Below are 15,880 nucleotides of genomic sequence, written 5' to 3'. Positions count from 1 at the left end.
TAAAATGTGAACATCTAAAGGCCCTTTCAAAAAATATAAACAAACATTCCCTGTATGTAAGTAACGCTACTCATTATTTTAATTCCTTGAATTTCTTCCTCAATAACACCTACAAACGATGTGTATGTATGTTCACATGTATGTATGTATGTATGTATGTATGTATGTATGTATGTATGTATGTATGTATGTATATGTGTTTATGTCAGGTCACTTTCGAGTGCTACTGGTAACATGTAACCCAGTTCAACCTGTTGCATGGTCGGGTCGTCGGTGACTAAACATTCCGCAGGGTGTTTATTGGACACCCTGCGGAATGGAAAACAAAACCCGTCAAGGGTCGGAGGAACTCTTGAGAGTCAACGGCCATCCAATAAATGTGGTTTTTTTTTCTCTTAAAGGTTAAGGCTGTATCATGCACGGGGACATAGAAATAATCGGACTGAATACACGATCACGCGGTTAAACCATTGGGAGTGAATGACTCCTAGCCTTTGTTAGGGCATCCTTCTAGGAGAAAGTAACACAGGTAACTGGGACAACTCCGACATAAAACCTGCGGCTCAGTGGTTACCGATGATGTTGACTTGTTCTTCTTTTCGGGATATGGCTACTGTTGCTTAGCGAGTGGGGTTGACTCAGTGCACAGCCTTTCCCCACTTTAAAAAAATCTTCTTGCACAGGCATTGCACGATAACAACATTGATTAGGCTTCGTGCAATGGCCATACTCAATAACGAGGAGGCAGCCACCATGTATATATGTATGTATGTATGTATGTATTTATGTATGTATGTATGTATGTATGCATGTATGTATATATGTATGTACATAGGTATGTATATTTTATTTATTTACGTACGCATGCATGTATATACGCCTATGTTTGTATGCATGTGTGTATTTACGCGTTATAAACACACACACACTATCGCTCTCTCTCTCTCACACACACACACACACAAAGAAACACACACACACACACACACACACACACACACACACACACACACACACACATATATATATATATATATATATATATATATAATATATATATATATATATACTCTCTTTTACTCTCTTTTACTTGTTTCAGCCATCCGGCTGAGGCTTATATATATATATATATAAGCTTATAGATTCATACACACTTACATATACATACAGGGTGATCCATAAAGAACGCCGAATTTGAATTAGGCGACACTTTTGTGTTTTGAATTTGAAGACATTGTTTTTATCATGCGTGCTATCTGTCTTCACTCGGATTAATAGTTTGCAGTGTGTTATGGAACAGTTTACAATTGAGCAGCGCGTGAAAATATCTTACCAAAACGGAGAAAGTGTGACACAAACAGCTCGAACACGTCATACCATTTTAGGGAGAAAAAAAGCACCCATAGAGACTACGGTTCACTGACTAATGACGAAGTTTAACACAACTGGTTCCGTTGCAAGCGCGAAATCACCTGGGCGGAATCGTTCTCGTGGAACAGTGCAATAAATTGCTGTTGTGCGAGATATTGTCACTCTGAGTCCGGGAAAATCGATTCACTGACGTTCGCAGCAGTTGGGCATCCCGGCCACATCATTACATCGAATTTTCCATAACGATCTTCATATGCATGCATACAATATTCAACGGGATGCGGTGGAAATTTGCTGACTGGGTTGTGAAGAGACTTGCATCTGACGAAAATTTTGCAAAGAAAATTATCTTCAGTGACGAGGCCTACTTCCATTTGAGTAGATTTGTCAATAAACAGATTTTGGGAAATGAAAATCCTCAAATAATGCAAGAGCGTGAAATGCATCCACTGAAAGCGACTGTGTGGTGTGGCTTTTGGGCAGGTGGAGTGCTTGGTTCGTTCTTCTTTAAAAATGATGATGGGAATGCAATTATAATTCATGGAGAACGTTACCGGGACATAATATCCATTCAGTTATGACCGAATCTAGAAGATACGGAGATTGGCAATCTCTGGTTTCAGCCAGATGGAGCTACCTGTCACACCTCGCGCCAAACGCATCCTTCACTCCACGAAAAATTTCTGCAATGAGTGGATATCCTTGCAGGGTGACCACCAAAACCACTAAGGTCCTGTGATCTTACCCCTTGTGATTTCTTCTTATGGAGGTATGTGAAATCACACGTGTACATCAAGGATTCACGTACAATTCCTGAACTCAAGACTAAATCAGGTGTGTGACTGGTGGCATCGGGACACAGATCTGTGAGAGAGTTATCCGAAATTTCGAGGAGTGCATAAATGTATGCAGACTCAGTGCAGGTGGACATATGGCCGACATTGTGTTCCATACCTAAACAGGAGACATATCTCATTAGAAATATGCAGAATATAAGCATGTTTATAAGAATTCGTTTTAATTATTCACCTTTCAAATTCGGCACCCTTTATGGAACATCCTGTATAAGTAGAAGAGTGTGTGTATGTGTATTCGTGTGAAGTCTTCACCGTATTTAATCAACAATCTAGGACTTGCGATAAACTGAAGGTGGCATGTGTTGCCGGTGACCAATATAAATGAGATCAGCATTGCTGAATGATCTTTTGACCATTGAATTCAACCAGGTATTTATTTTGCTTTGTGACTTTTGTATCTCTTCATTTTTAAGTACTGCTTTGCGGCATGAGTATTGCCTCCATCACTATCTGCCGATTTTTGTAGGAATATCTATAGAGTATAATACTTGCCATCTACTATGTTATCCCATCTTATTTCATTCATTATGCTGTGTATTTTAGGTCTTTGAAATTTCTCTTTGTAAATGCATGGTGAAATTATGGAAGTGTGTCGTAGTTAGAACAGTTAGAATCCTAAAGGCTACAACTTACGCGTGTATTGTTGATTGTGGCCTATTCGCGAAACATGCGTATTTATGCTTTCAACTCTAGTTACTTTCTACTCTGTTATCTGCGATAATTTTAGTTTGGTTTTATGCATTTTATCTTCTGTTTATTGAGGTATTCTATGATGAGCTGATTTACTTGACAGCTTGAATGCTTTAAACTTAATCTATGCCTATTACCTATTTAATTATAATTTCGACGTAGAAGGGAAATAAATGTATATCAATCTTATATCTCACCGTGGGCAGAAAAATAATATGTTCTAGCAAGTTTTATTACTATTCACCAGAGAATAGGAACATTCAGTTTATTTCCATGATTAAATTAAGTCACTTTCACGAATAAATTAATAACATATAATGTATATTATACCAAATACAAACAAAGGTCAGCTAAAAAAGTTCAGCATAATTTCCATGCTTAAGCATTTGTTTACAATATACTTAATTTATCATTTTCGGTGAAAGCTGCGTATTTTACATAAGATATCTTTAATGTAGATTCACCTACCTTTTTATAATTCTAAGGTAATTGCAAAGAAGTGTAAACATAATTTAATGTCTCATGTGGCTCACAAATTTATTAGAATCGTTCTGTCCAGTAGTTTGTGACTAATGTAAATATTAGTAATAAGATAATAAGAAATACAAATAAATACATACTTAATGCTTAAACGATAACGGTCAAAATATTTGGAGCAGAAATGTCGACAAAAATCACAACCGATGCTGCTTCTTAAAAAAAAAGAGACAGTATCACAACACTATTCACCTCAAACTGAATAAGTGAGCATGAAGTACTAGGTACATCGATGATGGATTTCGGAATTTCAATTTTGGAGAAAGAATTGAAAGGACGTCATGAAAATACAACAAAGTTTGGCAAAATAACAGTTTTTTCGAAATAATTTCGAAAAATATACAGACACACACAATATCTGTCTATCTATCTGGCTGTCTTTCTATCGATATCTATCTATCTATCTATCTATCTATCTATCTATCTATCTATCTATCTATCTATCTATCTATCTATCTATCTATCTATCTATCTATCTATCTATCTATCTATCTATCTATATATATATATATATATATATATATATATATATATATATATATATATACAGTATATATAATTACTGTATATGTGTACGAACGAGTATGGTTTTGTATGTATGTATGTATGTACATATATATATGTGTGTGTGTGCGTGTGCATGGATGCATGAATAATTATTCTCTGTTTAAAACTATTTTTCTGCTACCAGCTAAAAAGAAAAGCCATGCTCCAGGTGTAATTGTCCAGCTCTTGAGGATGGGTATTGTCATGTGAAAACTTCACCCGAACATCTGAAGGCTAGAACCGTAGATTTTTTCCAGTCTCAATCTGCACTTTGTTATGCTGGGTGAAGATATAACGGGATTTTGCTTTCTTTTGGATGGAATCTTAAGATTTTTCGCAATTCTGGTTTTTGATTTTTTTCAGTATATCGTCTCTTCTCTATTTCTATTTTGTTCTGCCTCCTTTCTCTCTTAATATGGACATGTGCAAGTTTTATAACATAGTTTCAACGAAAATAAAGAAAATAAAAATTGACTTTTAAAAAGTGCTTAAAAATGAATTTGGCTCACAATATAAAAGAAGAACAATTTTTCTTAGAAAATGAACTCAATACGAGGAAATTGACTATCACTACGTGTTCCAGGGATTTCGATTTGAAGGGAAGCATTTGATCAATAACAAAATTGCTTCTCAGGTGCGTCTTAACTCAAATTAACACGAGGAGTGCTTTAATGCTGACAAATATGTGAAAGTTAGAGCAGATCCAAATATCTTAATAATACTCACTGCTTGCTATCAACTTTCTAAAGATGTTAAATAAAGTTCTTCACACAATATCCAACTTATTTTGTTTTCTATAATTCTGCTTCCATTTTTATGGTTCCTCATTCACATTTCATTGGTCGTAAAAAGTAAATGTGCCATAGGAGATCGAATGTTCACCACACCCGTATTGACAGAAATAGCATATAGACACTCCCTGGATTACTCCGATTACAAATATGTGGCATTTGTTGGGGTAATCCAAGAAGCTGTGCGGTGACACGCACACATATTTGTATCTATTTGTATAGATAATGGTTTTAAACTTCGGCACAAGGCCAGCAATTTCGGAGTGGTAAGTCGATTAAATCGTCCCCTGATCTCAACTAGTACTTATTTTATCGACCCAGAAAGAAAGACAAAGTTGATCTCGGGGGAATTTCATCTCAAGACGTAATGATGGACGAAATACCGATAGGTATTTTGCTCGGTATGCTAACGGCTCTGCCAGCACACCACCTTTATTCGAATAGATATAAATTTTAAATTTTGGCACAGAACTTGCAAGTTCGGAGGATGGGAATAGTGGATTATATCTGCTCCAGTATTCAACCAGTACTTATTTCATCGACCTCGAAAGGATGAAATGCAAAGTCAACCTCTGCGGAAATCTGAACTCAGAAAGGCCGCTAATTAGTTTGCCCGATGTGCTAACTACTGGGCCAGCTCGCCGCCTTCACTCCGTTGGATATGAAAATATGCAAATACATGTTTTAAGAATCAGAAAAAGAAAAACAAGAAAATATAACATAAATAGCTTCATCCGCAAGCTTTGAAAAGAGAAATTAATTTTACGTTTCTGAAAATATATAAAGATGTATATACAAAACACAGTGTGATGCCTTTCTCATACGTTGTTTGCTAAAAGGCCATTCTATAAAGACGGCATATGAAGTAGAGTGTAACATAAAATTGAGTGGAATTGTATATAATATGGTGAAATAAAACTGTCATACAGCTGGACGGATGCAATAAATATGATATCTATAGGAAACAAGGAATCCCTGCAGATGAAATAAATTGATTTTGAGTTTTGTTTCTTTTCCTAGAAAGAAATATCATTTAGAATATTGAAATAGTTTTCTTTTAGCACGAGTTTGCGACTTCTAATTATATAGGAGTGTGTAAGCCATTCACCTGTAGCGACGGTAGACAGATAGAAAAATAAGTAGACTGATCTGCCTCGCTCTCTGACTCATTCTTTTTCAGGTGGCGCCCATCTCACTTTTTCCCCCATATTCCTAAATATTTAGTTTTGTCGTTTTTCTCCTTTTATTTGATGAAGCCTCTGGATTATGGTCTTGCTTAAACACGAGCATGAAGCAAGGATATGTACTGGCATTGGTGACTGTCTGTCTATCTATCTATATGTCTATCTATCTGTCTACCTATCTGTCTGTCTGTCTGTCTGTCTGCCTGTCTATCTATCTATCTATCTACTATCTATCTATCTATCTATCTATCTATCTATCTATCTATCTGTATGTCTGTCTGTCTGTCTGTCTTTCCCTTTCTCCATATCTATACATCTATCTTTCTTCTCTATATCTATCTACCCTTCCATCTCTCTCTCTCTCTCCATATATATATATATATATATATATATATATACATAACAATCTACATGTTTGCTTGTCTATCTATCTATCTTTCTATCTATTCCTATGTAAATGTTTTTGGATATATATATAAGCTAAAAAGCTAGTTCTAAAATCTTTCTATGAGATCATCGCAGTAGTTGTACTAGCAAGTAATATTCTTAGCCACTTCAACATGGCTGTACCGTTTGAAGGGACTTTACTGCGATATTTTTAATCCCGATATAATGTGAGAAGGTTAACGAACTCTTACGACTTTCTAGCGACTGTGTGTCGTTCGAATTTATATATATATTCCGAACGGAGGCAAGCTACTGCCATCTCTAGCAGAGGAGGTGTCCAATACTGAAGAGAGTCAGAAACAGTCCGAAACCAGACCGGCATGTTGGTCCCGTAGCTAAAATGCGGCAGGGTTCGTTCCCTTATTCACATTATGTCGGTTACAGCTGTGCACCGTTAACCAGCTAGAGGAGATGTCCTTTTGGGGTTAAAAAAATAGCAGGAAATATATATATATATATTCTAATATTACTCGTTACCATCGTAACGATAATGGGCTGTTATCTTAGTATATCTTAGTAATAGTATACTATTACAACAAACAGATGTAAAAGTATAACGCTCGGGAAGTGAAAAAGTCTTTAACGTTTCGAGCCAACGCTCTTCCACGGGAAGGAAAACAGAAAGAAACGAGGAGAGAAAATAAAGAATGTGTAGTGGCTAGCGGCATATATAATTATATGTGTGAGTGTGTGTGTGTGTGTGTGTATGTATGTAGGTGGTGTAGATGACTGGTAAGGAGTATCTTTCCCAACCACATGCTACCAGGTTAAGCCCAACTGCTTGGCATTCTGGGCAGGTGTTTTCTAAAATAGCCTCGGATTGACCCAATCCCTGTAAGTGAATTCAGGAGAGAATGTCTGAAAAAATCCCGCCGTGTGTGTGTGTGCGTGTGTGTGTGGTGTATATATATATATAAATATATATATATATATATATATATATATATATATATATATATATATATATATATATATATATAATATATATATATATTTATATATTTATATATATATATATATATTATATGTTTGAAGCGAAAATCAACAGAAATATCTCAGTGTATATGATCAGCAAAAACAGATGAGGGTTTATAAAAATGACATAAAAGATAAATTCTTAGTTCACTGACAGTAATACGTCTTCCAGAGAGGTAGATCATAAGTTCTGGGTTCTAACTGGCATAAACGAATGAGAGAGATATTCTCAAGAATCAATAAATTTTTCAAAATCGACATGTCATTAACGAAAAAACACCCGTATTATTTGAAGACAGATGTGAGCACATGTTTCTACCTTTGTAGTCATTCTCAGCACAGCAATTATCCTGCATTATCTCCAGGAGAGAAAATCAATAAAATACTAACAGAAACGAATAAAATACACTTATGGTTTATGAAAATGAGGGAAGCGAAATAATTCAGATTTATTATTTTAAGGAAATCTAGTCCGCTAAACTCAATACAGTGTAAAACATTTATCTACAACAGTGAATCTTGTAGATAGTAACCTCGGTTTCTAGAACTAGTGGTAATATCCCTTAGAAATGACACATGTTAACTGAAACGATGCTTTATACATATTTCGTGAAATCAAGAAAACAAAATTCTCAATGAAAGGATGTTAGAAGCCTCGGACTATTTCAACTAGTTTGGCCTGCGTTGAAACGTTAAAATAACAACGTAGAAGATGGCGATGCAGACGACAACGGCGACAAAACATCCAACGGAAAGGGATGCAAATTGAAAATTAAATGATAAATGAAATTGAAATCAAAACTTTTGAGATATATAATTGAATTTTACGTCGTGGCTAAATAAATAAATAAAAAGAAAACTTATTTAACTTCATGCATCTTAAAATAGCTGAAAAAAAAAATCGTAAAATAGAAGACAGCAGTCTTCGAACAGTATCAATGGTGTCTCAGTAATCTGAAAAATGCGAGATTCTCTTCGAAGTTTTAAAAAAGAAATATATTCCAACTTTAATTAATAGTAACAATGGAAAATAATCTATATCCAATATTAAAATATATTTGATGAATATGTATGTATGTATGTATGCATGTATGCATGTATGTATGAATGTATGTAGGTAGGTGTGCATGCATGTATATATAAGTTTGTATGTTGTGTATGTATATGCATATATTTACATAATGAATATAATATACTACATCTAAGGTGTATACATACGCACATATGCACACACAGAGAAGCAAACATACATATATGTATATTTATATATATTTGTATATATATATATATATATATATATATATATATATATATATATATATATATATTTGTATTTGCCAGAATATGTATACATATATATGTATGTATATATATATCATATACATTATATACATATATATATATATATACATATATATATATATATATATATATATATATATATATATATATATATATATATATATATATATATACACACATATATATATATATATTATACACACACACACACATATATATACGCACATATTAAATACTGATATAGATGAATTCTTACAAAAAATTATAAGTGTCATAGGTAATCTATATTTTGATATACATATATATATTATATACATATGTACACACACATACACACACACACACACACATATACATATATATATGTATGCATATAAATATGTGTGCTTGTGTATTCACATATATGCATGGTTTGTGTGTTTGTGTGTGTATGTATATATACCTGCATGTATGTATGTAAGTATCAAAACTTATTAAAACTGGTAAGCTAAGTCAGTAACAACACATGCATATGTAGAAGATTCAATTTTTGATTAATGTACGTTGGTGTACATCATGACTTTAGAATCTATTAAAGTAAGAGTACTTTTTGTTAGTTTCGTGTCACCTTTTAACACGCATAGCCATCCCCCCCCCACAAAAAAACCCCAACACAACAATCAAAATAGAAATAAGACTTCAATTTAATAATAAAAATGCGGGATATAATCTTGGTTTAATACGTTTTGAAACCGGGATTTTAACCAGAATACGTATGTTCATTATCTAGGTGTTTATTTTATGTGTTTATACATACATATATACATTTTCTGTATGCTTATGTTATGTTTTTATACATACATACATCTATATATTCATACGCATATATACCCATAGACACCATATATATATATATACACATTATAATAAATATAAAAATAAATAATAATAATAATAATAATAAATATAAGAGAATGGTCACTATGTGGCTCATTCTAGCACTAGAAAATCCAAAAGGTTTCAACCACAAAAATACATGTTTCCTATGAAAGTATCTAATTCTCTCACCCTTATTAATTAATTATACACATTATATATACTTATCTGTGCACGCTTATCGATATTTAAGTATAGTTTTAATTTCCACTTGATTTATATTTTCCATACACTTATGTAAATTTAGGATCCCCTTGTACTTGACTGCTTCTATTTGTTTACTATTTGTGAACGGAAATTAAGTTTTATTGGCTCCTACTCATGGGATGATTTCTTTGTTTTCACAACAGACATGCTAACCTACATTATTCTTGCTTAATTTTCCGGGATAATTATTTCAATTGATTTTAAATACAGTCCTGACTTATAAAAACGTTTAAGAGTTCTTAGTATATTATGGTTGCGTAACAAAAAATGGTCATCTACATGTCATCAATGTTTTAACTGAATTAATGAAGGATTTACTTTCACACGAAATTATTAGTGGTTCTACGATATATCCTGCTATGAGTGGACTATTTTTGTGGAATATGTTTGTAGATTATACCTTACTGAGTAGGTCCAATAATGTCGAAACTTTTCCGCACCTCACAACAAGGCATCACTCACAACAATTTCGATTGATTGTAATTTCGTGAGATCCCTTACGTGTCTATTTTGAGATTTATTTTTCTTTCACGCATATCAATATGTCTTACTGCGTTGATGGTTTCAACTGCTTAAAATCTGCTTCCTATTGCGCCTTAAAGAATGTTAACCCAATCTTTACTATTTAAACATTTCCCCAATTTAGGCTTTGAACATTTTGTAAAACGTAGTCTTAAAGTTGTCAAACATTTGTGAAGATGGGCTTATATTCGTCAAATATTTTCTGAAGATGGTCTTAAAGTTGACGAACATTTCGAGAAAGAATAGGCTTATAGCTGTCGAAAATTTTGCAGAGGTGACTTCTAGTTGACATCATTTTGCAAAGGTGGGCTTGTAATTGTCAACATTTTCGAGAAGTGGGCTTATGGTTGTCAAACATTTTCGGAATGTGGGCTTATGGTTGTCAAACATTTTGCTTAGGTGGGCTTAAGATGACAACATTTTGCGAATGTGGGCTTAAGAGGACAACATTTTGCGAATGTGGGCTTAAGAGGACAACATTTTGCTTAGGTGGGCTTAAAGTTATTTATTTTAAGCTTTAGTTCGTAAATGTTATATAAGTTTATCAATTCAGTAATGATGAAAGGTCAATGTTGACAAAAGTGGGATTTGAATTCAGAACTTTTCGTGACACCCTTAAAGTCAGGAACTTTTCTGCATACTATCGCATAATTGACATGGTCGATAAAATGTGCACTAACCAAGTAGTAACCTCAATTTGAATTACTCTTATTACAGACTTCTTGCAAAATGTTTTGGACATCTACTTATTTCGAAATATTATTATCACTATTGAGAATAAATCCCATCGGTTTTGATATTCGAGAAATTACCAGACAATTATTTGTTATGGAGTGGGTTTTGAATTGATTAAATTCAATGTTCTATTTTAAATATTATATTACATTACAAATATATTTGTAATTTACAATTTGCATAATGCTATAAGACACGCATCGCTATATAAATCTCTGTTGGTTTTCTATTGTGACATAGGAATTTGTAATGAAATAAATTAGTAGTCTTGCAGTGTATGAAATATATAGAATAACAAACAATACTTAGTATTTACTTCGTTTGCTTTCAACTGAAGCTGATATGACACATATTTTGGTGGAATTTTATATACGTACACAGAAGGCAACACCTCACCTTGAAACGATTTCAATGATAATATATCTAACAGCTACCACACACTTCTCTCTTCTCTTTCTCGCGCATATTATATATATATATATATAATATATATATATATATATATATGATACTTGAGCGTCTATATCACTCATATATTGTTGTTGTAAATATATATATATATAAATATATATATATATAAATATATATATATATGCATCCAAGCATGCAAAATATAAACAACACTTATTAGACCATGTGAATAAACCAAACAAGGAATTTAATAACTGAAATATGAGAGCACAGCTATGTTGTTACATATTAAAATGTGCATCAATTAGACGTCTATAAGTATGAGGAGGTTGTGTAGCTATCATTTACGTCTAGAAAATTATGGAAATATAAATTTATTTAAATATGAGGCAAAAGTACATGAAACCTGTATATATTTATCTTTTCTTTTGTCTTTTACTTGTTTCAGTCATTTAACTGCGGCCATGCTGGAGCACCACCTTTAGTCGAGCAAATCGACCCCGGGACTTATTCTTTGTAAGCCCAGTACTTATTCTATCGGTCTCTTTTGCCGAACCGCTAAGTGGCGGGGACGTAAACACACCAGCATCGGTTGTCAAGCAATGCTAGAGGGACAAACACAGACACACAAACATATACACACACACACATACATATATATACATATACATATATACGACAGGCTTCTTTCAGTTTCCGTCTACCAAATCCACTCACAAGGATTTGGTCGGCCCGGGGCTATAGCAGAAGACACTTGCCCAAGATGTCATGCAGTTGGACTGAACCCTGAACCATGTGGTTGGTAAGCAAGCTACTCACCACACAGCCACACCTGCGCCTATTTAAATTGTAATGTATAATAATCTATTAATATTATATTATGTTAAAATTATATTAGTATTATAAGGCGGCGAGATAGAATCTTTGGCACGCTGGGCAAAATGTTTAGCGGCATTTCCTCCGTCTTTACGTTCCGAGTTCAAATTTCGCCGAGCCCGACTTTGCCTTTCATCTCGAAGTCGATAAAATAAGTACAAGTAGGGAACTGAAGTCGATTTAATCGATTTACACACCACCCCGAAATTTCTGGCTGCGTGTCAAAATTTGAGACGAATACTATATGTAAGTGTGAAGACGTTGAAGTGCAGAATCGATTCTGCGTCTTACTAAATAACTTAAATCATAGCCTTTTACGTTGCGAGTTCGATTTCAGCTGGGGTAAATTTTGCCTGTAATCACACCCAGATCGCTACAATTACATATCAGCCAAGTTCAAACGCGTGCACATTTAATAAATTACAACTTTTTGTAAGATGTATAACATTGTGTCTCTTGTGACAAACCAAAAAGTCGAATGTCAAATAGCTTATTCGTCGGCAACTATAAACTCAATATTTGAGGCTCAAATATAATCACCTTCACGTGTATTGCAAAATAACTGTTTTTCAGGGTTCACCGAAAGTCAGACCTTAAGAGTCTTAAGCAGAAATAACAATACTGGTTTTAAAGCCTTCGTTGTTATTTCAATGATTCAGTCATTCTGGAATTTTACGGATACTTTTTGAGCAATGGACTATTCAAATCATAGAGCCATAATTTCTCTTGAAAGCCAGACGTACGCTACACTGCTCAAACACATGCATGTTTATTGTGCTCGACTGCTCAGTATGTCACTTCAATAATCATCGGCGGAACATTCGTCGGCAGTATCAAACTGCGCATGCGAATTATTCGCCCGTCAGCATTGTAGCAAGCACTAAGGAAACAGTTTTCGGTAGAATCAAAATTTTATCAATTTCCTGAAAATCATGATCTTCTATAAGAGGCCATATCTTTAGCTAAGAGACTGTTTACACAATTATCTGTTGAGACCTGATTCCGTTAATCAGTTAAATATATTAGATTTTAGTTTATATTTAATTGAAGAATTAAACTGCGGAGCCAAAACTTTCTGCAAATTCAAAGAACTAACCAAGTAAAAATTATTTTTAAAAAATATTCCTTCGTGTTGTTTGTAGATAAAAAGAGGAGCCTAAGGGTATGGAGAAAGTCCTTCTTGCATAGCAAGTTTGCTCCATCCTTTTACTGGCATCTTTCTTGAGCAAAGAGCAGGTGCTACTGTAGCTCACACGCTTCGATTTACAAGGTTTACTTGACTGTTTTTAGGAGTACGGAGTTTTTATTTGTATAGTATTATTGTTCTCCAAAAATATGCTAACATCTGGAAACGTAAACTCAGTTTTCCTAGGAATGAAACTAAAGCACAGAAGATCAAGAATATATTCCGTTGATTGTCTCTTAATATGGGAGATATCATATCTAAACACACAAAGGCAAGGCGTATTTTTGAGTACCCATCTACAATCACAACCAAGTATCACTAAGTGTTGGGCAAATGACATTCGAAGTTGAAACTGAGACACCCAAGTAACTGTCTTATCCCTTTTTTTCCCTAAAAAGACTTTAGTGATACGTTCGTCATTAGTTTTATTAATGTATTCCAATGAAAATTAAAACTACCTAAATATTACACAGTGCCATATTTGAGTCTCCATCCTTGTGTAAATTCGATATCTCAGTAAGTTATATAAGAATATGAGAAGGGTCGCACCAGTGTTATTATTTTTGTTATGTAAGTACCCGTTATCAACTTTTGAGAGAAAACTCTATCCGTCAAGAAGAGTAATTTCGTTTTCATTTTCCTATTTTTGTGGCTAAATATATGAGATCGTTAACATATCAGTGTATAATTTTAAACAGCCGCAGACTAAAACGGAAACAAAACACCGTTTCCTAAAACTCTATACGTAAGACAAACCCTTCAATTCAACAGATGGGAAATTTTAGTGACAGAAAATGACAGGTATATTTTGTGAAATCTCGTAGAAAATTTTAATTGATACTTTTACTAGATAGTCATTAATTCCCGATGTCCTAAGCACATGAATATAATTAATTGAACAAGATTAATAGTCATTGCAGTTATTTAGAATAAAAAGACTTGTTTTTTTTATATACAACACATGAATAAGGAGACCTCATTTCCGGTTGTGAAATCCCTTTTGAAATTTATACCCCAGAATTATAGAACATATATTGGGCAAAAAAGTTCAAAAACATTATTTTTTAAAAGCTTTAGAAAAAAAAATTAAATGAGAGGCTTGAAATAAAGAAAGTGGATGAAGCAGTTTTTTCAAATAGAGTTATCAGACCAACACGGATATATTGCTGCGATATTAGGAGCAAGACATTCTCGTAAACATCCTCATCTATGAAGCCAGCACCACTATTCCAATCGGGCAGCCACGTATATATATATATATATATATATATGACAGGAAGTGAATACGTGCCGAGATATAGAAAAGGAGATCTCACGGAGAGTAAGGGCCGGATGGAAGGCGTTCAATGGCATAAGGGATGTGCTCAAGGGAAGGTTGGACAGGACCACCCATGCCAAACTCATCAACAGTACAGTTCTACCCGCAATTTTATATGGTAGAGAAACATGGGCTACCACAAAGAGAGAAGAGCAGAGAATGGTAATGGCTCAAAGAGCCATGTAAAGGTCAATGTTTGGTATCTCATTGAGAGAGCACATCAGTAGCGAGATCATCAGAAAGAAGTCCGGCGTGAGAGATGTCATCGCAGAATATACACGCAGCAAGTATAGAAGGGCTGGACACGTCGCCCGGCTCACCGATAATCGGTGGACCCACGCAGTTGTCGAGTTGTACCCGCGCGAGCAGAAAAGACCACCCGGAAGACCTCCACGGCGGTGGAGTTACGATTTCAGGAGGACGATTGGGATCACGTGGATGAGAAAGACGCGATCGAGAGAGGAGTGGACAGCGTGCTGTGACCAGCGGTGTCAAATGGACGCCTGACGGACTGGTCGGTCAAGGTGATATCTATATATCTATATATATATATATTATATATATATATATATATATATATATATATATATATATATATGTGTGTGTGTGTGTGTGTGTGTGTGTGTGTGTGTGTGTACATATATGAAGCATAGTTTTATTAAGTTAACTTTCTCGATGTGCCCTTGTTGAAAGGATTGTAAATGCTGATACTGGGTTCGATTTCTTAGCATAGCGAAAATTTTTCGTTCATTGCTGAACAAATAATACGGCAAATGTAGGAGCAAATACAAAGCTAGGTTGATGGTTCATGACGGCAGTAATATATTGTTATAAGAGTTGGAGCATTTTTTTCTGATTTCCTTATAGGACATAGAATATCGGAGTCAAGAAGATAAAACATTATCGCTAGTATGCATCCGCATCTTTCCCCGCCTCTATATCATCTTACAGTTTATAAGGAATTCAATGTCTTTACGTATTTATTAACTTCTGTCTGTTTCTTTTCGAAT

Source organism: Octopus sinensis, linkage group LG8 (genome assembly GCF_006345805.1).
Source record: "Octopus sinensis linkage group LG8, ASM634580v1, whole genome shotgun sequence".
Lineage (NCBI taxonomy): Eukaryota > Metazoa > Mollusca > Cephalopoda > Octopoda > Octopodidae > Octopus > Octopus sinensis.
The sequence above is the reverse complement of the archived record's forward strand: the minus strand, read 5'-3'. Positions refer to the sequence as shown.